The sequence below is a fragment of the Macaca nemestrina genome, chromosome 9 (assembly GCF_043159975.1).
Source record: "Macaca nemestrina isolate mMacNem1 chromosome 9, mMacNem.hap1, whole genome shotgun sequence".
In the NCBI taxonomy this organism is placed as follows: Eukaryota; Metazoa; Chordata; class Mammalia; order Primates; family Cercopithecidae; genus Macaca; species Macaca nemestrina.
In genome coordinates this window covers 29,049,167-29,075,262 of record NC_092133.1, presented here as the reverse complement: position 1 = coordinate 29,075,262, position 26,096 = coordinate 29,049,167, and the positions used below count along the sequence as shown (strand labels likewise).

Below are 26,096 nucleotides of genomic sequence, written 5' to 3'. Positions count from 1 at the left end.
GCACATGAACATTGGGTAAAATGGACTTTGTATTCCTCATGGTTCTCCCCCAACTCAGTAACAAGACCCAAGTCTGAGTTTCATGGAACTCCCCAGCTCATCCATGTCCACTGAGTTCCTTCTCATTGATGTCACCTGGGGAGGGAAAGGTAAGCCAGAGCAGGATAGCAGATTTCCTCTGTTGAGGAAGATGAGGTGGGTCTCCTGCTTTAAGAGTCTCGATCGGCTGTCCCAACTAAGGGACACAGAGCAGAAGGGTCAAGAGAGATAAGCAGACATGTCAGGTGGCCTTTGTATAAAAGATATGGGCCGGGCGCAGTGGCTCACACCTGTAATCCCAGCACTTTGGGAGGCTGAGGTGGGTGGATCATGAGGTCAGGAGATCGAGACCATCCTGGCTAACACAGTGAAACCCCGTCTCTACTTAAAAAAAAAAAAATACAAAAAATTAGCCAGGCATGGTGGCGGGCGCCTGTAGTCCCAGCCACTTGGGAGGCTGAGGCAGGATAATGGTGTGAACCTGGAAGGCGGAGCTTGCAGTGAGCTGAGATGGCGCCACTGCACTCCAGCCTGGGCGACAGAGCGAGACTCTGTCTCAAAAAAAAAAAAAAAAAAAAAAAAAAAAAAAAAAGATACGAGAGGAGCAGTCAAGAGTGGGGGATTTCAACCCATTTCTTAATTTTTATCAACTAATCTCTTCAAATCTTTGCAACTTTCCCTTTTCGGTTATTCTTTCATTTTTAGTGAAGTATACTTCACACACCTGTAAAATTCCTCCACTGTGCATGTATGATTCAGCGAGTTTTAGTAAAGGTATAGAATTGTACAACCCATGACTGCAATCCTATTTGAGAACTGTTGTCATTATTGTTTCTCTTCTCCAAATGATTAGCTCAAATTCTTCTTGGAGGGGCTTGCAAGGTTTGCAGGAGGGTGCACAGTCGATCTGGGGAGAGAAGTAAACACAAGCAATGAAGATGATGGAGTGGCCTGGACGGAAAGCTTCTTTACAAAGAAAGGATGACAAGAGCCCGCAGTTCTTATTGTGTAGGTAAAATGAGCCAGGGGCCATGCCAGCCCCATTGCATGGATTATCACCTTGGATTTTAACAGTAAGCCAAAGTGACAGGTAAACTTGTTATTCCCATTTTACAGATGGAAAAATGGAAGTTTCCAGAGGTGCAGTAGCTTCTACAAGGTCTCACTGAACCCATACCTTTCCAACTGTAGAATCTGCATGCTCAAACCATTACACTAGGATACATCTGAAAACTTTGCTCCAGAGTCTAGACTGTACTGGAAGATGACTTACAATGCAGCAGCCCCCGACTGCATGCTCAAGACCTTGATCTCTGCACCTCTGAATCCATTTGAGTTTATAAAATGAAAAATGAACCCCTACCCGCTATTGATCCTAATCCTCACGCATCCCTAGTTTCGCTCATTTTGGCTTAGGCTCCACCTGGAAAACAAAACATTAACCACTGGGCTTTGTTTGCTCTGATGATCCTGCTCTGACCCTCACATATAGCACAAGGCAGCAAATGTCTGGCGCCCCCCCTTGTGCAGAGGAATAAAGAAACCTGAAAACACACTCTCATTTCAAAAATAGCCTGCCTGCCACAAAAGTAACGGTGTTCGATGATGCCATTGTATTTCTTACTCCCTTTCAAAATCAATCTTTAGATATTAGGCCTGAAAAGTAGGTGCCACCATCTTCTAATGATATGCCAGGGGTTAGAAACAGAATGCTACACACCACTTAACACGTGAAATATGATTTATCTGTCGGGGCATATATGAAAAAAATGAAAAGAAATATCTAACAACAACCCTTCTGTTGAGTTTTGAAATGTAAATGTTTGCTAATGCTTTGCCGAAGACAGCTTCACTTGGGCTGAGAGCCATGTGTAAAGAAACATTAAAATGCATCATTGGCTCAGGGCTAAAAGTCATCAGCTTGCGATATTAATGCCCTTTAAAAAATAATTTGACGGCATGAAATCAGAGCACGCCTTGTGCAAAGGATTGGCTCTTGTCAATTTTCTCGTGGATCTACTGAGCTATAATTGCATTTAGATCTTGCCAAAAATGAAAGTGTTCTTTTTGTAAATTCTCTCCATCTATTTCGTTTGCTGGAAGGAAGGTAAGGGGGTTCACTTTGATTTCATCGCATGTGAAGGATGCCTGCCCTATAGGCTGGAACATGCTGGTCAGCTAGAGGGTCATGGGTTAGTGTTGTCTTTTCCTCCATCCTCAGCTTACAGGCTCCCGGCAGGGCTCATCTGGGTGAGTGCTGAGCTTAGGGGACCTGGGAGAGCCCAGTAACTAGATTAAGGCCACTTTGGCTGCAAGTGACAAAAACTCTTCTCAAATTGGCTTAAGCAACAAATGGGAAATGTTTAAGGACACAAGGGGTATCTTACAGAGTCCGGGGTTGGGAATGAGGTCGAACCTTAGCCCCACTGGAAGCAGGGGCTGCCACGGATGTGTGCCTCCTGGGTGTGTCTGGGGTGGGCTGTGGCTGCTAGTGGCTCCTGGGATGGGGCTGGGCCTAGTGGGGAGAGGGGGAAGATGAGGCAGAGGCGGATTCCACCCAGCTCTGGTCTTCTCTTCCTGCCTCGTCTGGGACAAAACCCCACTTTCTCCTGCAGTGGGTGGTGTAAGGATTCCATTTGAAATAATGGTTCTGTGGTGAAGAAGGAAATTGGAAACAACTAGATAATTTCTTGACCTCTTCACAGATTCTATAGCCTTGAGCATTACAACCACCTGGTAGTCACAAGTGACAGGAGTGATGCCTGAAGAATAAGCCATTTCTTCACTATGTAATCATTTACCCAACAAAGGGGAGGAGCTGAGGGCCACAAGGGTAACGGATGAGCAAGGCACAGCACTAGCCATCAAGGTGCCACCTGTCTGGTTGCTTTTCTGGAGGCTGGGTGTTCCAGGATGTCGTGTTTCACTCAATGTCTCTATACTTTCCTTTTATCTTTCTATTAAAATTTTTTGATAGATGCTTTATATATTCATGCATATATACACACACATATATACATTCATGCATTTATTTCAACCATTTGTTCGACACATACTTATTGAGTGCCTACCAGGGGTTCCAGGCTCGACTGATAAAGCAATGAACAAAACAGAATTGGTGCCCTGTCCTCCTGGCACTAACTGGTGGGATGGGCTGTGATTGCTTCTGCTTGATGCGGGTGTTCCCACTTTCTCATCAGCAGGAAAGTGCCATGGCCATTTGACTCCTCAACAAGCTCAGCCCTGATCTTCAGCAGCCTTGTCAATCCTTGAAATTAGTTTGGAAGGTTTCAAGTAGCGATTCTTAAAGTGTGTTTGGAAACTCACATGGGTTATTTTTTATCGTAACGCGAAAACACTTGTCTTTTTAAAATCTCTGTCATGAGCGAACGGTGGAGTTATCCAAAGGCTACACGATGTGTGAAATCAAAACAGATTGAATGGAGAAGCAGACATATGACTCCAATTGACTTCTATTAAGCCAGCCAATGAAGAGATTTGCGAATAACAAAACAATGCTTCTCAATTCACTAGTTTTTTAAATTTTTGAAAATATAGTTATTTTTATAAAAACACCTGCTTTATATTAACATGTTACATGTTTATGTTAAGGTACAATAAGTTTATTGTTTTTAATGAATTAATGTCTTTGAAAAATGTTTCAGTTTTAATTTCAAATATGGTAAATATCAATAGATATAATCCACACAAAATTCTTTGAGGTTCTTAATTTTTAAGAGTGTAAAGGGGGCTGGGCACAGTGGCTCATGGCTGTAATCCCAGCACTTTGGGAGGCCAAGGCAGGTGGATCACCTTAGGTCAGAAGTTTGACACTAGCCTGGCCAACGTGATGAAACACCGTCTCTACTAAAAAACCAAAAATTAGCCAGGCGTGGTGGTGGGTGCCTGTAATCCCAGCTACTCAGGAGGCTGAGGCAGGAGGATCACTTGAAACCAGGAGGTGGAGGTTGCAGTGAGATTGCGCCACTGCCCTCCAGCCTGGGCGACAGAGCCAGACTATGTCTCAAAAAAACAAGAATGTAAAGGGCTCTTGAGACCAGAAAGTTTGACAACTGCTAATTTAGAGGCAATGGGTATTGCACGTAATGGGAGTCAGCATTCTCAGTAGCAGTGAAATTGATTTAAAGCATATTAGGGAAAGAATTGTAAGGAGGCTCTAGAACCAGCCTCAGAAAGTTACCAGGATCTAGGAAAACTAGGAGGTCAGTTGCTGCCAGTGTCACAGAACCAGCCTGGTGAGGACACCACAGTTTCTCCTCACTACCACTGGAGGCACTCCCACCCCGGAAACTGGAGGCTGCTCCTGCCCCCAAACCCTCTGCCATTCCTGATTCTTTTTATTCCCGGCTCGTGTGTGAGGTCTGGGATGGATATGTCTCACTGTGGGCCTAGGTCATGGTCCAAGGCCTGGCAGACACAGAGCCGAGGGAAGTGAGCGTGACTGTGTGGGCTCCTATGGAGGGAGGCGGGCCCAATCTCTCACCCAGAACCACGTGTAGAAAGTGATGGGCAGCCTGACAAAGTTTGCTTCAACCTGGTGTGTTTCAGAGAACGTCCTGGGGCTCTGTTTACCCTCTCTAACCACATCTCTTGAGAAATCAGGGGAGCTAGAGATGGAAGGCAGTCAGTGTTATCGCTCCTGGCTCAGTCTCCTGTGTACTTTTGTTTCTAAGCCTCGGAAGCTTAGGGATCTTTTGTGGCTGGATGATGGCAAGGTGCATGGGATATGGAAAGAGGCAAGGAGAGTCTGTTATACTCCCGGGTCTGCCTCCTTCCTCGGTGAGGGGGAGGATGGAACTTAAGAGTGTAGTGCAGCAATTAAGAGCTCAGGTTCTGGAATCAGAGTTTGCAGGTCCCAATCTTGGAGGTGCATTCTGCTTCCCTGGAGACAGCTGTTTCTGGACAGGGTCAGCGGGCCATGTCAGGGAGACACAAGAGAGGGAGGAGGGAGACAGGCAGCAGGAGCAGAGCTGGCTGGACAGGGCTTTGTCCACTTGATAAAGCAGGTATGTTCCATGCAGCTGTCCCTGTGTTGCTCGCCTGTATCTGGTTTTCTCATGACTCAGAGCCACAGGGCAGGCCCCTCCAGTGGTAGGGAGAATTTGGACATGGTTTGAGATGAAATGAGGTAGAAGACTCTCCTTTTGCTGCCACCCACCAGAACTCCCCAGGCCAGTGCTGGATCCCTTCTGGTGATCAGTGAGTCTGGGGACAGCCTGCCAGTTAGAGCTGGTGACCACTTTGGCTGGAGGTATGCAGGAGTGTACAGGACCCAAGTGACAGAGAATCATCCCCTTCTCCTAGGAAGAGGCAATGAGAAGCCAGAGAGAAAAATCATGGACAACAGCATGGGAATAGGATCCTGGGACAGAATGGCTCCTGACAAGAGTAAGCGAGGCTTTGAGCTCCTGGAGGGCAGGAACCATACTCGTCTCTGACTCATTTCCCTGGCACCTGGTAGACTGCTCCTCACGATGGGTAACTGCAGCTTGCAGGGAGCCCAGTCAGGTTCTGGCTCCCCCTTCCCTTGCCAGTACCCTCTTCCTCACTCAGTGTGCTCCTGCTAACACCTGGCCCTCCGGTCTGCAAGAAATTACCTCCTAAGCAAGTTCCTACGAAGGTGTCAGGCTGAATGTGCTCCTGTATCAAGGATACTTGAATTTTAAAGGAAACAATGAAGAGGGCATGGCTTTATCCAGATTGGCAATTCTCTAATGCTTGTTTTTACCCATTTCCCCAAGATTGTAATAGGTGTTTTGTAAAATTCTTTATTAAATTATTTCCCAAGTGAATTTGGGAAATCTTGGATGTTATAGCTCCTCCTCAAAAGATTTAAAATGCACAATGTTGGCCAAGCATGGTGGCTCACGCCTGTAATCCCAGCACTTTGGGAGGCTGAAGCAGGCAGATCACTTGAAGTCAGGAGTTCGAGACCATCCTGGCCAACATGGAGAAACCTTCTGTCTACTAAAAATACAAAAATGAGCCGGACATGGTGGATGCCTGTAGTCCCACCTACTCGGGAGGCTGAAGCATGAGAATGGCTTGAACCCGGGAGGTGGAGGTTGCAGTGAGCCAATCTCATGCCACCGCACTCTAGCCTGGGTAACAGAGTGAGACTCTGTCTCAAAATAAATATAAATAAATAATTAAATAAAATGCGTAATGTCATGTTAAAGGCTCTAGGGGGTCCTGTGAGTTTTAACCTGTTGGATTTTTAAAAAATAAGTCTTATTGAGGTATGGTTTACATACAATAAAACTTGCTCATTTTAATGGTTCAGTCTAATCATCTAATCAGTTTTGATGTATACACTCAGGTAACCAACATGACAATCGAGGTCTAGGACATTTCTATCAGTTCAAAAACTCCCTCATGACCCTTTGTGGTCAATTCTCTTCCCCAACGTGCAACCCCTGGCAGCCGCTGGTCTGTGTCCTATAACTAGAGTTGACCCTTTTCTAGAATTTCACAACAATTGGAGTCATACAGTAAGTTGTCTTTTGTGTCACTGGTTTCTTTCCTTAGCATGATGTTTTCTGAGGTTGAGCTGTGTTGTGTTTATCAGTAGTTTCTTCCTTTTTATTGCCAAGTAGTATTTCACTGCACGGATGTGTCACTGTGAATGCACTCCCCAAGTCTGAGTGGTTTCCAGTTTTAGGTGATCAAGAATACAACCACTATGAATATTTGTGTACAAGTGCTTGTGTGGTTGTGTATTTTCATTTCCCTTGGGTAAACAACTATGAGTGGAATTGTTTAATTTTATTTGATCAAGGGACACTTAAACTGAACATCTGTTAATGAATATTCTGAAAAACACAATTTGGAAAACACGGCTCAAATATTGGGACTGTCAACACCATCCAGGCTGCCACCCTCACTGTCCTTGGGCAAATGCCAAGCTTATGGTGCCAGGGCCGTTTCTCTGCAGACATTTGGAAGGGGGAATGGAGTGGCCATGGCCTTGTCAGACAGAGCTCAGCCGGAGAGGGGACTCAGGAGCTGGAGTTAGTGAGTGGAGTTGGCCTCAGAACTGTGGTATCTTTTCTTATCTAATAGTAAAACTCCAGATGCTAGTTAGCCCTGGTCCGCCATGGTGGAGAAGCAGTGAGTCTGGTCTAGAGCCCAGGTCCCACACCTCCTTCTCACTGTTTTTAAGTAAAGAGGGAAAAGAGGCTCTGTAGCTGCTTTTTGCAAATGCCGTCATTCTCATCAGCAGATGGTAGAGGAGAGAGGCTAATTGAGAACTCCTGTAGCATATAAAACAAAACCAGCCAAAGGAACCCGCAAGGTAAATGATATCATTATCAGGGAAGTAAAGGAAACAGCATCTGTCCCTGCTGTGGCAGGAACCAGAGCTAGGATGCTGGGGAGGTGCCTGCTCCCTGGGCCTTGTGGGGAAGTGGTTCTCACTCAGCAGCAACGGGAGCTGATGGCTCAGCAAATGCTCTATTAATCCCACCTGAAGAGAAGCGTTCGGGAGGGCTGGGCTAGGTCCCGATTTTAAATGTTTAATGCACATCTTGATCTTCCTTTTATTTGTTGTTGGACTGTCTGGACAGACTCTTGTGATTTTCCAGATTTGTTGATCAATTAAAGTTGGAGAAGACATACCGTTTATCCCACCACATGCCTTCTGACAGGACATAGTATGTTGAAACATCCAGGGGTAAGTTTATCTGACTGTGGGCTTAGCTGATGCAGGGGCTGAGGCTGCAAAAGGTATGTGCCTTTCGCAGCAGCCTGAACAAACAATTGTAAAACTCCGTTCATTGGCTTTAGCTCCACTGGCTCTCAGGCCCCACTGGAGAAGAGGGAAGAGACAGCTCTTTTCTGCAACCACCTTCCTAGGCATTCCGTGGTTTTGCTGAAAGAGCAAAGGCTTCTGGAAACAGACCCATGTTCCCGATCCTGGCTCTGTCACTGACTAGCTAAGGCCAGGGCCGTCTCTTATGTCTTAGTCTCCTTATCTGTAAAATGAGGGCATGTACCTACTTCAGAGGTGTTAGGAGGAGTATATACACATGATGCCTTATGTGGGTACAATAGTGCCTAGCACAATATTAGCTGTAGAATAAATGGGAATTCATAACCCCTCATTCCTGGATCAACCCCTGCAAGTTCACCCAAGAACGCTGTGTGCCTGAACAAAAGACAGGTAGGAGGAAGGCAAGGAGGAGAGTGCTTGGGTAAAAAGACACTGTGGCGAAGCATTCCTCTACTGGAGCCCCTCTCTCAGAATCCTAGACTCCTAAAACACCAGGCTTGGAAGTTCCTTTGGAGGTCTTTTATTCAACTGTTCACTTCATACAGGAGATGACTTTCCAAAGTCCTTGCCAAATGTCATCCAATTTTCCCTGGAACATCTTCAAAATAGTGTAGTGGGTGAAGAAATAGTCTCCACCACTTCCTAACGCTAACCCTGGGCTAGTTCCTTAACCTCCCCCTGTCTCAGTTCCCTCAACTGTAAAGTGGGAACAATGATAGTAGGATTGCTCTAAGGATGAGTTAATACCTGTGCCTAAAGTGGTCTTTGGAAAGCACAACCTCTCAAAAAAATACCAACTTTAAACACAATTATTATTGCTATAACCTTTTCAGGGTTGAGAACAAAGCTATGGTTGGTTACACCCCATAACCTCCCCGGCACCTCAGGGCAACTTTGGTCCAGAAAAGGAAGCTCTCTCTGTCTTCATGAGATTTCCGCTTGGGCATCCATTGATTACCCTTCTGTTCAGATTTTAATTTGTTTTTGGAGAGCTATCATCTCTTTCCTGGGTCTCTTCCTCTTTCATACTTAGTACTTTATACCCAAGAGAATATTATTACATCAAATATGAAATTGTGGTTTTGGAGGTCAAAAACTGTCAGGTGTTTCATACGATTCAACCTGTTATTAGTTCACAGAAACAGTGCCATCTTTGGGTCCCTGGAGTCACAATCACCACAGTTACTTTGGGCACCTGATTCCAGGTCCCTAAAGAAGATCTGAGAGGAGTGCCTAGAAATTTGCATTTCTAACAAGGTCTCCACTGACACAGTAGAAAGAACACTGGCCTGGGAACAGGAAACCCAAGTTTGAGGACCAGTCCTGTTTCTAGCTGGCCACACAATCTTGGGAAAGTCACTTCAGTCTCTAGGTCTCTGCTCCCTTTTATCACCACAGTGGGAATTACGAGAAAGTGATCTCTAAGATTACCCGCAAGCCCGAACTTCTATGGTTTATAAAACACTTACTGGGTGCCTACTGGGAACTGAAGGTCACAAAAGATATAATTCAAGCCTGCAAGGAGATTACTCTTGTTGGGAAGTGTCCGGAGCTGCACGCCCCGGCCATAGCGAGTAGTAGCTGACGATTGAAGACGCCTGAGCTATGTTCGTTTCCACCCCACACCTTCTCCCTATCTTTGCCTTTTTTCCCTGTATTAATACCTCATAAAAGATGGCGCTCTTCCTGCTTCTTCTTCACCCATTTTTCCCGCGCCCGCGAAAATTACTACCTGACGGCGCAGGTGCAACATGACGTTCGACCAGAGAAACCAATACCTACTTGGTCACGCCCTCTGCGATGAGATCATCTCCGCCTCTGGCCCAACCCCTTTCCCTCCAAGTGTATATAAGGCACTGCATTACCGCCATTAAAGTAGACTTGATCAGAGCACTGTCTTGTCTCCATTTCTCGTATCTCTTGTTCCCCAAATTCCCACCCCCTCTTCCAGGACCTGCTTCGACTATCCCGCGGGCCGGGAGACGTGGCGCCCGAACAGGGACCTGGAAACGAGGGACTCTGTGAGGAAGAGGACGCCAAAGGATGGTCGACCGCTAACAAAGACAAAAGGAATTAAACTGATCACCGCGGGAACCTGCCGCGTCAGGATCGAAGGTAAGTGACGCGTCCGAAATGGGACAAGAATTAAGTCAGCATCAAATATATGTAGGACAATTAAAAGAGGCTTTAAAGATACGAGGAGTAAAGGTTAAAGGTAATGACTTGTTTAAATTTTTTGATTTTGTAAAAGATACTTGCCCTTGGTTCCCACAGGAAGGAACTATTGATATCAAAATATGGCGTAGAGTAGGGGATTGTCTTCAGGACTATTATAATACTTTTGGGCCAGAAAAAATTCCTGTGACCGTTTTCTCTTATTGGAACCTCATTAGAGATTTAATAGATAGGAAGGAGGTCGATTCGCAAGTCATGGCTGTGGTGGCTCAGACAGAGCATATTTTAAAGGTGAGCTCCTGTTCTAACCTTGCGGGGCCTCCGCAAGATACGGAGGAGGGTCTCATTTCCCTCGAGGGTGATCGTGGGAGTGGATCCCAGTGGATGTGTGGATGGCTGGGCGGGTCTTGCATGTTTGCAGTTTTTGTAAATTTGTCGAGTACCATCTGAAAATAATTATTACTATTCAGTGATTCTCAAGCTTTCTCAATTTTGGCAGTGTATATGAACCACCTGAAGATTGTATTTTAATTGGTTAAAACAATGGTTCTCATTGAGTTTCAGCCTTCAGTGTGCATGAAACTCACTTGGGAGGCTTGTTCAATCACAGCTTGCAGAGCTCTGCCCTCCAAGTTTCTGATTTGCTGCGTCTGGGGTGCAGACCATTATTTACTTATCTACCATGTACCCAGGTGATGAGGTTTTTGGTCTTGTAGGCATGCTTTGCGCTTACAAGATTTAAGAGCAGTAAATATCACTATGATCCTTATGGGTGCCTTACAACCAGGATTACCTTCACCGGTTGCGATTCCTCAAAAATATTTTAAAATCGTTATTGACCTTAAAGATTGCTTTTTTACAATTCCCCTTCATCCTGCTGACCAAAAAAGATTTGCCTTTAGTCTTCCATCTACAAATTTTAAACAACCAATGAAGCACTATCAATGGAAAGTCTTACCTCAGGGTATGGCTAATAGTCCTACCTTGTGTCAAAAATATGTAGCTGCTGCTATAGAGCCAGTCAGAAAAACGTGGGCACAAATGTATATTATACATTATATGGATGATATTTTAATAGCAGGAGAAATTGGCGAACAAGTCTTACAGTGCTTTGCTCAACTCAAACAAGAGTTAGCAGCAGCTGGACTACAAATAGCCCCAGAAAAGGTACAATTACAAGATCCATACACCTATCTTGGTTTTCAAATTAATGGACCCAAAATCATTAATCAAAAGGCCGTTATACGTCGTGATCATTTAAAAACTTTAAATGATTTCCAAAAATTACTGGGAGACATAAATTGGCTTCGACCGTACTTAAAACTCACTACAGGAGAGTTAAAACCTCTTTTCGATATATTAAAAGGAGACTAATCCAAAATCTCCCAGGTCCATTACTAAAGAAGCATTAATGGCACTCCAACAGGTAGAACATGCCATTGCAACACAATTTGTTACCAGTATTGATTATTCTCAGCCATTAATATTCCTTATTTTTAACACAACAATAACCCCTACTGGTCTATTTTGGCAGAACAATCCCATTATGTGGGTACACCTGCCCTCCTCCCCTAAAAAGGTTTTGTTGCCTTATTATTATGCCATAGCTGATCTAATTATCTTGGGAAGAGAAAACAGTAGAAAATACTTTGGAAAAGAACCCTCTACCATTATACAGCCCTACACTCAATCACACATTCATTGGCTATTACAAAATACGGAAGCCTGGCCAATTGCTTGCGCTTCTTACACTGGCTCAATTGACAACCATTACCCACCTAACAAACTTATTCAATTTTGTAAACTTCATGCGTTTGTGTTTCCCCATATTACCAGCAAAGAACCTCTCAATGACGCATTATTAATTTTCACTGATGGATCTTCCACAGGACTTGCCGCTTACACTTACAATAATGTAGTCGTTAAATTCCAGACCACTTATACATCAGCTCAGCTGGTCGAATTGCAAGCTATAATTGCAGCACTATCAGCTTTTCCTTGTCAGCCACTTAACATTTACACAGACAGCACCTATCTGGCTCATTCAATACCCCTCTTAGAGACCGTGCCTCAAATTAAACATATTTCAGACACAGCTGACCTATTTTTACAATGTCAACAACTTATTCGAAAAAGGACTACTCCCTTTTTTCTTGGGCATATTAGAGCACATTCAGGATTACCGGGACCTTTAACACAAGGTAACGCAACAGCTGACGCGGCAACAAAAATCATAGCCACAGTCACTACAGACAATTTGCAACAAGCACAAAAAGCACATGCCTTACATCATTTAAACGCCCAAACTTTAAGACTCATGTTTAAACTTACCAGAGAACAAGCTCGACAAATAGTTAAACAATGTGCCAACTGCATAACGTATTTACCTGTTCCCTATCTAGGAGTTAACCCCCGAGGACTCATCCCCAACGAAATTTGGCAAATGGACGTTACTCACCACTTAGAATTCGGTCAGCTAAAATATATCCATGTATGCATAGACACCTATAGTGGATTCATCAGTGCAACTCTCCAAACAGGAGAGGCCACCAAACATGTCATAGCTCATTTATTACATTGCTTTTCTATTTTAGGAATACCCAAACAAATTAAAACAGACAATGGCCCTGGTTATATAGCCAAAACCTTTTTACAATTCTGTAATACCCTACAAATTAAACATACCACAGGTATTCCCTATAATCCCCAAGGACAAGGTATAGTAGAAAGAGCTCATCTGTCTTTAAAAACTGTTATCACAAAATTAAAAGGGGGGAGCTGGTACCCCGTGAAGGGTACCCCTAGAAACATACTCAATCATGCCCTGTTTATCCTTAATTTTTTAAATTTGGACAGTCATGGAAAATCGGCTGCCGATCGTTTCTGGCATCCTGAATCTCAAAAACAGTTTGCAATGGTAAAATGGAAAGATCCACTTGATAATTCATGGCATGGCCCCGATCCAGTTTTAATTTGGGGAAGAGGCTCAGTATGCATCTTCTCACAAAAAAATGATGCAGCCAGATGGCTGCCTGAAAGATTGGTAAGACAAATAAATCATAACCATTGTCAGTCCAGGGAAGATAAATCTCCCTGAGAAGTTCTTTCCTTTTTGTTTTTCAGAAAATGAAGCCTAACATGAGATTCCTTTGGAGAGTAATCGCTCTATATAACATAGTGACAGTCTATGCAGGTTTTGGTGACCCTCGTAAGGCAAGAGAATTATTACGAAAACAATACGGCCAGCCTTGTGATTGCAGAGGGGGACAGGTATCTGAACCTCCGTCAGACAGAATCACCCAGGTGACTTGCTCGGGCAAGACAGCTTACCTAATGCCAGACCAGTCATGGAAATGAAAAGTGTTGTTTTTACGCCAACAAATCCGGAATCGTCAGAGATAAGATAAAGACTTTACAGGAAGAACTAGAAGAGCGCAGAAAAGGTCTGGTCGCTAATCCCTTGTGGACTGGACTCGATGGACTTCTCCCCTATCTCCTGCTATTTCTTGGTCCTTTACTTACTCTTCTACTCTTTCTCACTCTCGGGCCTATAATCTTTAATAAGCTTATGGCATTCGTCAGACAACAAATCGAGGCCTTCCAGGCCAAACCTATACAGGTCCATTATCATCGCCTTGAGATGACTGAAAATGGTGAGTCTTATTTACCTTAATAAGACCACCTCCCCTGTGTGCTGAACTGGACAGTCAATGACGGGTAAGAGGACACTATCCCCATCGGAGCCTAAGACAGGAGGGCCGCCCTTGCTGCTGCCTTATCCCATGACGGGCCTAGAAGGTGGGGATGAGTTGACCCAACCTAAGACAGGCGCAGTTCCCGAGGGGTCGTTTTCTCATCATAAAATAATTAAAAGGGGGACCTGTCCGGAGCTGCACGCCCCGGCCATAGCGAGTAGTAGCTGACGATTGAAGACGCCTGAGCTATGTTCGTTTCCACCCCACACCTTCTCCCTATCTTTGCCTTTTTTCCCTGTATTAATACCTCATAAAAGATGGCGCTCTTCCTGCTTCTTCTTCACCCATTTTTCCCGCGCCCGCGAAAATTACTACCTGACGGCGCAGGTGCAACATGACGTTCGACCAGAGAAACCAATACCTACTTGGTCACGCCCTCTGCGATGAGATCATCTCCGCCTCTGGCCCAACCCCTTTCCCTCCAAGTGTATATAAGGCACTGCATTACCGCCATTAAAGTAGACTTGATCAGAGCACTGTCTTGTCTCCATTTCTCGTATCTCTTGTTCCCCAAATTCCCACCCCCTCTTCCAGGACCTGCTTCGACTATCCCGCGGGCCGGGAGAGGGAAGATTCAAACCAGATGAAGAGGCAGAGCAATACAACGTGGAAGATAATACAGTGTGGTGGCATCAGTGAAATCACCGTGGAGAAAAGGGTTAACTCCAAATGTGTATTACTGCTGAAATGAAGCCTCTGTGGATAGCGTAAGCTTCCTGAGGGAAAGGGCAAATCTGGGCATCACCTTAGGTTGAGAGAAGGAAGAGTGAGCTTATCTTCTTTTCTCTTTGATAGTCCCAGCACTGGCTCCTAAAATTTCAGCAGCCTTTAAGGTACTACCTACGTTCATTTGCTCATTCATTCATTCATCCATTATCTATGTATTCATGAATATATATTGGGTGCTTACATATAGTGAACAAGATCAAATTAGTCCCTACCCTGAGAGAGCTTAACATTGTAAGGAAGGATATGACAAATATTAAACAGATTAAAAAAAAGTGATGTAATGCTATGAAGAGAATTAAAGCAGGAAGAAAGAGTAACTGTGGTTTCTTTGGTTTGGGGGTGATGGTCAGAAAAGATCTCTCAGAAGACTGAGAAGCTGTGACCTGAAAGTCAAGAAGAAGCCAAACAGGGCGAGATCAGGAAAAGAATGCTTCAGGTAGAGGAAACTGCCAGTGCTGAGGATCTACGGTGGGAATTTACAGGAATGAAAGGCAGGAGAAGAGGGGAGAAAGGCGGGAGAGGGTACAAGATATATCTGGTACAGTAGGCAGAGGTCAGATTGTAAAGCATTTCATAAACTAGAATAAAGATTTTATATTTTATGCTTAATTCTACATGCAATAGGGAACTGTTGAATGGCTTTAAGAAGAGGAACAACATGATTTGACTTAGGTTTTTGAGGGAACTCTCCAGCTACAGAATGAAGAATGATTGTAAAGAGGGTGAGTGGAAACAGGAGGCCTGGCGAGGATGTTATTGCAGTGTGGTCCAATGAGAGATGGTGATGGAGCAGACTAGTGATGGAGCAGGTGGGGAACAGGGCACAGGTGTTGAATCACCCAGGGTGGAGAGGATGGGGGAGAGGCACACAAGGAGATAAGGAAGGGTTCAATATTTAAAGCAATGTTTCTTAAACATTTTTTCCTGCTCTAATGGGAAAATCATTCACTCACAAGAACAGTGTTTCAATTCAGTGGTGATTCTCAACTGGGGCTCCCCTGGAAGGTGTGACAGCATATTGTTGATATTGTTGCTGGAGGAATGTGGGGGTCATGCCCTACCCCTGCACTCCAGCAATTGCCACATGGTTTATGTCATGACTGTGACACAAATCCTAATTGTGAGGGAGGGCTCAGGGTAGCTGCTCAAAATGATAGGAAACATAGACGAATTCAGCCCAGTTTGACTTATTGAAAGCTTGTTCCTTGCTATTTTGACCCCCAAGGACATTTTGATTTCAGGTTTGTAAATAAAATTATTTGTATTAGAATAATAAAAACATTAATTTTTTGTTAAGATGATTTTATGGAGCAAATTCTAATAAGTAAATTTAATTCTTTGATCATTTTTATCTGATGCACCTACAAATTTCCAGCTGAAGCTGAGCCTGGTGGCTCATGCCTGCAGTCTCAGCAGTTTGGGAGGCTGAGGTGGGAGAATCTCTTGAGGCCAGGAGTTTGAGACCAGCCTGGGCAACACAGTGAGACCCCATGACTACAAAAAGGTTTTAAAATTAGCTGGGTGCAGTGGTAGGAGCCTGTAGTCCCAGCTATTCAGAAGGCTGAGGCAGGAGGATTGCTTGAGCCCAGAAGTTGGAGGCTGCAGTGAGCTATGATTGTACCACTGCACTCCAGCCTGGGTGACAGAACAAGACCCTGTCTCTTAAAAAAAAATTCAATCATTTTGGATTTCCATTTTCATTATGAGAAATTCTATTCCATATACCCAGTTTTTTTGGAAGAGTTTGAGAAGGATTAGTATTAGTTTTTCAATTTTTGGTAGAATTCAGTTATCACTCAGGTTTTTTTTTTCATAATGACGTTTTTAAGTTCAATTTCCTTAGGCTTGATTTTGCAAATTTAAATTTTTTCAGACATGATTCTTTTTTTTTGAGATGGAGTCTTGCTCTGTCGCTTAGGCTGGAGTGCAGTGGCACGATCTCGGCTCATTGCAAGCTTCACCTCCCGGGTTCACGTCATTCTCCTGCCTCAACCTCCTGAGTAGCTGGGACTACAAGTGCCCACCACCACGCCTGGCTAATGTTTTCTATTTTTAGTAGAGATGGGATTTCATCGTGTTAGCCAGGATGGTCTCGATTTCCTGACCTCGTGATCCACCCACCTCGGCCTCCCAAAGTGCTGGGATTACAGGCCTGAGCCACTGTGCCCGGTCGACATGATTCTTTAGTAAGTTTTAATGATAATGATAATGAATATGTTTGAGGTTCACCCTTTTAACTCTCTATTTGTGTCCAGTCAAAATTCACAATGCCAGCAACACAATAGTTTCTAGTCCCAAGACCCACTGAGAAAAACATGGATTCTTTAAAAGGTAAAATACATATTCAACATGATGCTGCACTCTCTTCCCCTCCCCGCTCAAAGGCTGACACTACTAATTCACCGCTGGTACTTCCTGTGGGTTGGGAGACAGCTGTAGCTGATATTGAGCTTAAAATCAGATGGTTCAGACATTGAACAATTTCTGCATTAGTTGGTAAACAGCTGTGGCCTGGAAGGCTCCTTTTGGACCTCCCTACGCTGACCCAGCAACTAAAGAGCTAACACCCAAATGAGCAGGGCGCCCGGAAGATCCCGGAAGGGTTGGGGTGAAGGTGAGGGTTGGGCAGGGCAGGGTTGGCCAGCACCACAGCTGGCTGTTTGTGCTAATTGGTGGATTGTTAACTGTTTTGAGTATCACTGGGGAACAGTTTAAGAATCTTTCTCAGTACAAGGCTCCAGGCAGACGTTACTGACTTAATCAAAGTTGGCACTTTAGATGAAACCTATTTATCACCCCTAGATTAAGGTCTTATCTCCCTTAGGGATATTTGCTTATAAACAGTGTGCTCTGAAGGTTAAAGAACCTCCAAGTCTTCAGGAACTGGACTTCTACAGCTGTAACTTCAAGTACCCTCCTTGGACAGAACTGGGGGCTGAGGTTTCAAATCACAGTTCCTGATCTGGATTGGCTTTGACGTTTGAACATGAGATAGGGTAATCAATGGGGACAGGCACTAAAATGAACCCTAAGACCCTCCCACCATTGCCAAGGCTTCTAGCACAACAGGCCTGCATTCAGTCTTGGCATTCTGCCGTGTAGAAGCCAGGGACATCAATGGTTTCTCTGGTACATGTTTTCATTTTTGTAGAAATCACGCTGCCTATAGATGGCAAAACTAGCTTAGCATAAAAGCAGCATGACTTGTGCCCTTAAAACTATTAAGTAAAAATAATTTGCCAGCCAGGCGCCGTGGCTCACTCCTGTAATCCCAGCATTTTGGGAGGCCGAGGCAGGTGGATCACCTGAAGTCAGGAGTTTGAGACCAGCCTGGCCGACCATGGCGAAACCCCGTCTTTATTAAAAATACAAAAAAATTAGCCAAGTGTGGTGGTGCATGCCTGTGATCCCAGCTACTTGGGAGGCTGAGGCAGTGGAATCGCTCGAACCTGGGAGGTGGAGGTTGCAGTAAGCCGAGATTGCACCACTGCACTCCAGCCCAGGCAACAAGAGTGAAACTCTATCTCAAAAAAAAAAAAAAAAAAAAAAAAAATTGCCATAGTAATATGTATTTTTCCTTTTTAGTAAGTGGCAAAGTACCCCTGATTTTGAAACATGTATGGTCATGATATCAAGAGTGACAACCTGGGCAAAAGATAGCTATTGCAAAGAAGAAGGGCCTTTAGGGAAATGGAGCAGAAAGAGGAAGCAGTAAGATATTGTCTTTGGAGTCAACAACCATATATGGATTGGGTGGTCCAGAGGAAGAATGTGGCAACCTCCCACAAGGGCTGTCGGCGCTGCTGTGGTGGGATGGGCAGGAATGATTTCTCACTCCAGGATCACTCCGTTTCCAATGAAAGACTTTCAGAATTGTCACAGTTCTTATTTTTCCAGTGAGGTGATTGAGGTCCAGAGGAATTAACTGACTTGTGCAAGACCACACAGCTAGCCCAAGATCCATTCAGAGCCAAGAAAGAGTCCTGAGAGCACATTCTAGTTACCTTAGACAACATGTCAGTGCAATTCATCAATTTCTTGATCATCCAGAAGTATCATTAGAAACACCAACCATATAACATTGTAATGTGGGGCTGGGTGAGGATATAGATCTATTTGCTTCTACACTAAGTGGCCTCATTTAGTGCTATTTCGGAGTCTGCTCTTGGTACTTCCTAGGCTGTCTTTATCATCGTCAGTCACCTACTGTGCCTGCTTCAAACAAATCTTCCAACATCTGCTTCCACACACTGTTGAAAGTACGTTAGTAATTTAATTTTATGTAACACTTCTTCCAACTCGCTAGAAATCTTGCCAACACAGTCTTGCCCGCTCCCCGTGAGGAGCCACCTCTTTCTCTTCTGCAGTCTCTGGGCCTCCTGTATCCCTTGTGGGCAATGCATTGTTCTAGGAGGAAGCCACCTACTATTTCACAAAGAGCAGGGCCCAAATCCTGTTACGAACAGTGTGGCTGTGGACAAAGTCCTTTGCCTCTCTGAGCCTGAGTTAAGTCTCTGCGCTAACATGTGTCTCTCAGGGAGAGTGGGAGGCTTCAATGCCTGCATAGAGCTGTCTTTTAACAAATGCTAGTTTCCTGTCTTTGTTTAGAGGCATGTCCCCCCCCTTCTGCCTTACATTGTGGTTGGTTCCAGGCGTGTTTGTGCTCTTCAGTAGGATCCAGAGTCCTTAGGTTGGTGACTATGTTTCCTAATTCGGGATCCCCCTGTGCCAGGCATAGGCTTGCTGTAGGCTCTCCATTAGTGCTTGTAGAGTAGGTAATATTGTAAGTCATTAAGTTCTGGTCTGAGGCAGGTGTGTAATGGCCACATACCCTCTTGCGGGCTCAGGGGTACAGGTCCTCAGAGGTCTTTTTCCTTCTGTGTACTGGGAGGCATAGTGACTGCAGCTCTGAGCTCCATACAGGTGGACTTTTTTTTTTTTTTTTTTGAGACAGAGTCTCACTTTGTCACTCAGGCTGGAGTGCAGTGGCGTGATCTCTGCTCACTGCAATCTCTGCCTCCCAGGTTCAAGCAATTCTCCTCCCTCAGCCTCCTGAGTAGCTGGGATTACATTCCCATCCAGCTAATTTGTGTGTTTTTAGTAGAGACGGGGTTTTACCACGTTGGTCAGGCTGGTCTCAAATTCCTGACCTCGTGATCTGCCCGCCTCGGTCTCCCAAAGTGCTGGGATTACAGGCGTGAGCCACCACACCCGGCCAGACATTTCTATAAAGGATGATCTCTCTTTGGAAAGTGGCCTCTTTGCAGAAGGCCCTTCTCCGAAGAGGGAATAAGATTCAGGGAGCCAACTTCAAAGCCCATGCAAAATGAGCCAGTCTGCTCCATCCCGGTGGGCACAGTCAACGGGGCAAGAGCCCCCCCAAGGCTGCATCTCCTTCCTTCCCAGGGAAGCCATGATTTTGAGTGACTTTCAGTGTTTCTTAGCATTTGGGCAGTCTCTTGATTCCTTTGCAGAAGGTTTTGTTGTCAGATCAAGAGCACCTGCTCCCTTTATGCCCAATTGGTTGTATAGATGCAGAGGGGGCAGGTGGAGGCAGAAAGAAGTGGTGAGAGAAGCCTTGAGAATGGAGATGAGGGTGCTCCCAGAGAGAAGGAAAAGTGGATAAAAGAAGCCTGGCTGTGCTCCCTGCACCTGAGTTCCCTAAGATTCTTCCCTTCCTGACAACAAATCTTCTTTCTCCTTGAATCAATTTGAGTGGGCTTTGGTGCCTGTCAATAAATAGGCTCCAACTAACTTCTGTTTTAAATCCATTGGGGTCACATGGTAAGTTTTTTGAGAGTGGAACCACATTTCTGTTCTTATCTTCCCCCGAACACACAAGTAATGCTGGAGGCAAAGTATTTGTTGGTTTAATGAATAATGCGCCTGGGTAGCACCGTGCTGAGTGCAAGGAGAGTGTCTGCCCCCAGAAATTTCAAGAATTGCCAGAACATTTGAAGCAGGAAGGCTGGTCCTTTAAATATGTCATAAGCCCCATTTATGGTGTGTTCTGCAGCAGTTTTGCAAACACAGGAAAATCCATTTGAATCCAATATTCTCAGATTGCCCTGTTCATTTGGTAGTTAGAATATATTATCCTCATAGATTATTTCAGATCCTTGTTTTCAGCCCTCTCTGACCCTCCTCCAGATCACTGCTAGTGAGACATTTGGGTAAAGTTGTAAATGCATTTGCTGTATCTTTTTACCTAAGTATTTCCAGCAGGTTTTATGGAGCTTGTAAATATGAACTGATTTTCTTTTACATAAGTGAGTCAGCATTATTTTTGTCTAAAGTGGACTTTACGAACCTGCATGAATTAGAATAAACACTGAACCCAGCAATCAGTTCTATATTTAGTTCTTATTAGCTAGGCTGTGTGTGTGCGTGCGCGTGCACGCAGGTGTGCACATGTGCAAGCATACAGAATATTAAGAAAAAAATTAAAGGTGAGTACTTCTGTGATGTGTGAAGCTGGTTAACCCATGTATGTGGTCTGGAGAGAATTCCTGGTCAGGTAGAAATAGGGCCAATGGCTGAGGGATCCCTTTCTCTGCTGAAAGTCACTGTTTCTTTATTTGAATATAGGGGAAAATAATATTACATCTCAGGATAAATGTGCAAATCAAAGGAAGCAGGGAATGTGGAAGGACCCTGCATAGTTACTAGGGTCTAGCTGGTATTCAGTAGACATGTAGCACTTACAGAATCTCAGCCCTCAATGGACTTTAAGGTTCTAGAGGGCTGAGGCTCCTGCCTCCTGCTATGTCCCTGACAATTCCTAGGAAGCCATGTGCCAAATAAGTAATAGTATAATAAGAGTTTATTACATTGAATGAAAGAATGCTGCTTGAATGTTAATTTGGTCAGAGTCCTACCAGAGAATTCCCAGCCAAACAGTATTGTCTCGGGTCATCATAAGTAACAGAGCAGCAAGGTTGACAGACAGCAGAAAGGTGGCAGAGGATGAGTCTCCAAACCTAGCTGCTTGGGTTGGTACTCACTCAGGTATTTAAGAGCTATGTGACCTTGGACATGTCATTTAGCCTCTCTGAGCTGTGGTCTCTTCACCTGTAAAGAGGGTAGAATGGTAACATTAATGCCCCAGGGACAATATAAGTCTATAGAATATATATAAAATGCTTGGAACTGTGCCTGGTGCAGTGTTTGTTGTTGTTACTATTGTCATTACCATTTACTTATTATTGTTCTTAGTGGTTAAAAGTGTGGACTTTGGTTTGAGTCTTGGCATTGCCACTTACCACTAACTTTGTGACCTTGGACAGTTTCTCTATTTCCTCATCTGTTATTTGAGGGTGTCTCTTACTTCCTGGGGTTACTGTGAGGATCAAATGAGACAATATGTGCAAAGCACTTAGCATGGGGTCTGTCACAGAGAAAGCACTTCATCGATGCTATCTATTATATCATCTTGAGAACACTATTCATTCATCAAATATTTCTGAAGCCTGTGCTGAATGTAGGCTTGGTACCAGAATAAAATTTCTTCCTTCTTTAATAAGGAAATGTGCACATCTTTTCTGTTTGGGAGGAACATTTACTTCCTCTCTCCTAGTCAAAAGCATTGTAATATTGTACAAAAATCTGGAGGAGAATAAGGGGTGAGGGATCCCCTAGAGGGATTTGACTCCAGGAGTCACCGTGCTCATGAAGAAGCCCCAGCAACAAAGCATTTGCATACCCAGGACCTGGGACTGCAGCTCACAACACACAACAACACACAACCAAGAGAGAACAGAATTGAAATTAAGGTGAGAGTTTCTTCTGTGGCACTGGTTGGTTGTTGTTGATGGAGAAGTGTGTGTTTGTCCCTGTGTTCTAACTTGTACAACTTTATGACAGCCTGGTGGGAGGGAGCACGGTACTCTTGAGAGGAAGCATTGGTTGAATATTTTAGAGCTGTGTTCACTATAACTCATTAAAAAAACAATTAACTAGAAAGGGAAAGAGAGATTTCCCAGGATTCCTACAATGTTGGTGTGTTAATTTTATTAGCAGGTCAAAAAATATATTTTTAGAAATAATGACTATCACAGTAAAACTTACACAGTGATTATTGCATGCCAGGTTTTATTTTGAATTCTTTCTACATATAAATTTCTTTAATCCTAACAACCAGCTTCTGGTTAAAAGATACTATTACTATCTCCAGTTTCCAGAAGTGGATACTGCGGCACAGAAATGTTGACTATTAATAACTTGTCCAAGATCATATGTCTGGCCAATGGTAGAGATTCTGCCCAAGAAGTCAGGTGCTAAAGTCTAATTCTTTTTAGCCAAATTCTGTATCACTTTCTAGAGTAAAAGCCTGGGATAGGGAAATTGAGACCCAAAGAGGTTAAGTAACTTGCTGAAGTCAGACAGCTAAGAAGTAAGAGAGCAGGCAATCAAACTCAGCTCTTTCTAGGTTCAATGACTGTACCCTTAGGAGTTATTCATGTTTTTTCTCTTTCCTCATTCAGTTTCCTAACAGATTATCATGAAGGCTTAGTGAGACAAGGTATGTGGGTATGTTTAGCAAACTATAAAGCAACATACAAGCTGTTGTTTGTAAATTAGATTGAAGAACTAGAGGGGAAACAGGAAGAAACTCACCTTGCATTTGAGGCGCAGCAGACAGACCTACACCCTTGCAGCGAGGAGATAAATTAGTAGCGATGCAAAGGAAAATCAGGTGGGATCTTAAAACCAGACAGAGTGGAAGAAGGGAACATTTCTTTTTTAGTGCTAAATGTGCTGAGTGATAAAAGCAACAGACCCAGCGCTTTGTTCTCTGTGACCACGGCTCAGAACCCAATGCTGTTAAAACAACATCTTCAGAAACAACAGTAGCAACTTCATTTTAGCCAAAGACTAAAATACTTCCTTCTTCTCACCGAATTTTCCTTTCTTCAAGCAGTTTCCGAGCATTTCTCCAGGTGATTGGCTCTTTTCAGACACCTCTGCAGAAGGGTTCTAATTTGCATCACCTTATGGAAATCTTCATCTTGAGCTACATGGCTCCTCTGGGCTGTAGTGAGCCCACAGAATCGCACTTACTGATGATCTGAAAGTGGTACAAAGACTGACAGCTCTTCCCTCCCAATTATAGCCCCCCTTTCCCAAAATACTGGCATCTGCCAAAGCCCCAGTTGTTTTCCATGGGGGCAAAATTGCCTCTCTCTCTCCTCAAGCTAACTTTAATTGTACATTCCTTTCATCTGTTCAAAATCTGATTTAAATATGAATTCCTAGAACAGAAATATCCAGCACTCAAAAGATTGTAACCTCGTTACAGTTTGTCCAACCACACGGTGGTCATATTATTCTCCTCTATTTGGTGATGTCTTGTCAAAAGAGACTAAATGACAATGTTTGGTAAAATAGCAACATTAATCACAGTCAAAGTGATTTATTATTAATCTACCATACTGTGGCTGTCCCTTGGTTATTTGTGAATATGTATCAAGCCCAAACTTTGAAAATTTGATAATTGGTTTCTTGCAGTTTCATTATTTCTCCCTTCTCTCTGAGTTTGATGTGTGTGGAAAGTTTTTCAAATATGTGTCCAGGAAATGAATCTTGGACTCAAAAACAGGCAGAGCAAGAAAAAAAGCCTTGGTTATTAGTTTAACAAATAGTTATTGAATGTCTTAACTGTGTTAGGTATAGCCCAATGTGCTGAGAATATAGCAGTGAACAAGGACATAGTCTTTGTCCTCACAAACTTACAGGCTAGTGGGGCAAAAACCAATGAAAGAACAAGAAGACACATATACATTTTATACATTGCAATAAATCCTTAGAATGAAAAAAGCAGCCATATTGCAAAAGAAAATTATGGAGGAAAAACTTAGAGAATATTCTGTGATGACTCAACTCCAAAACTTAGTGTTGTGGATGAAAAAAAAGGTCAGGCATAACACCCACGTGTTTGGCCAACCCACAGTTGAAGCAGGTGCTACTTCTTCGACAATATGCTAGTAGATCTAGCAGTAAAATATACCATATGCTTGTGGTGAGTTTTCTGAGAGAATTTGTCTTGAAGATATGTAATATGTATACAGTTAATACATTCCTCGGAAAATGCTAAAAAACATTCTGGTACTCCTCTTTTTTGGATTGCTATGGCCAGGATGCTGTGGACCATGGAGTTCCTCTCCCTCCTCCTAGACACTGACTCCAGATTCTTGTAGTGAAACTCATTTTCATGCATTGGGTAGATAAGTCCCCTAAAGTTGGGATCTGATGCCTCTCAGACTCAATATCCAGGAGAAGAAATATGAATAGAAGTAGAAAAGTAGGATAGCATGCTACTGACAAAGTAGGAAGAAGTGCTCCATCACTTTCCTCAGCAGGTACACTAGCCCAGTGACTAGTCTCAATTCACTAGTGAAGACCCACCATTTCCCTCCATTTCCTGTTTCTGCTCATGATTCTCTTTCCATGCGGGAATCCTTAAGGATGGAGCCAACTTCTATTAACTTTGTGGTTTGGTCTTATTTTGCAGGTGGCAGTTTCTAGCAGCTTGTTACAAAACCTTGAGGTATCATCCCTGAACTGACTCAGGTGCCACAAACCCCTCATAAATCCCACATTGTATTGTCAGAGTCCTTATCACACAAGATCAATAGTTATTCTCTTACATAAAACCCCATCAAGGGTCTCCTATAACTTGTTATACTAAGATCAAGCTAGATACAACAAGAGTTTCAGTTTTCTACTGCTCTGTAACAAATGATCCTAAAACTCAGTAACATAAAATAATGATTTATGATTATCTCTCATTATTCTGGAATTCATGGGCTCAGCTGGGTGGTTTTTGTTTGTAATCCTTCATACAAACAAAGGATTCACCCAGAAGGTGTCATCTGAAAACTTCTTCACTCACATGTCTGGTGCCTGGACTAGGATGGCTGGATCAGCTGGGGCTGGTCAGACATCAGTTACTTTATGCAGCACCTCTATGTGGCTAGCATGGGCATCCTCATAGCATAGTGGTCATAGTGTAGGCAGGCTTCTAACATGGCCACTGGCTGCATCAGAATTGGTGTTGCCAGTGAATATGGAATATGGAATATGGAATATGGAAGCTGCCAGTCTCTTAAGGCCTGGGCCTGGAAACTAGCATCAGGTCACTTGTGTCACAGTCTGTTGATCAGACACCGTCACATTCAAAGGCAGGGGATATATATTCTTGCCTTTTAAGGGAATGAGTGTCAAAGAATTTGTGGCCATCATCAATCTGTCACAAATCTATTGCCCCTTTTATATGAGAGCCTTTAATATATATGAAGAAAGCAAATATAGACCATTATATTTTTTCTTTACAGGCCATATTCACCAGTTCCTTTAACCTTCAGATCCTTCACATCCTTGCCAACTCCTATATGTGTTCCAAATTGTCAAAGTCTCACGTAAAACATGGTTTTCAGGTCTTGATTCATTATCCCTGATGTAGTTGTTCCAGTACAGAGGAATGGACTGATCACCATCTCTTTTCTGGAAAATATAATTCTATGTATGCAGCCTAAGTCAGCATTTCTTTTGTTTTTATTAGCCATGTTATACTTTTGATTCATATCAAGCTAAAATGACATTTTAAT

The 26,096-nt window shown here is 43.6% G+C and overlaps 1 long non-coding RNA gene across 5 annotated transcripts; it reads right to left on the bottom strand.

Moving 5' to 3' along the window:
- Window positions 1-16: 16 nt before the first annotated feature.
- On the bottom strand, window positions 17-25,556 carry LOC105478302 (uncharacterized). 5 transcript variants are annotated; one of them, XR_011607667.1, is made up of 6 exons: window positions 25,382-25,555; window positions 23,107-23,557; window positions 21,753-21,829; window positions 21,495-21,561; window positions 764-946; window positions 17-135 (listed from the first exon to the last, which is right to left on the bottom strand). It is a non-coding gene; the product is annotated as an uncharacterized lncRNA (long non-coding RNA). The 5 variants fall into 5 exon arrangements; XR_011607669.1 differs by lacking the exon at window positions 17-135 and having other exon boundaries at window positions 789-946; window positions 23,107-23,192; window positions 23,388-23,557; window positions 25,382-25,556; XR_985239.2 differs by lacking the exon at window positions 17-135 and having other exon boundaries at window positions 789-946; window positions 23,107-23,521; window positions 25,382-25,556.
- Between the last annotated feature and the right edge of the window lie 540 nt (window positions 25,557-26,096).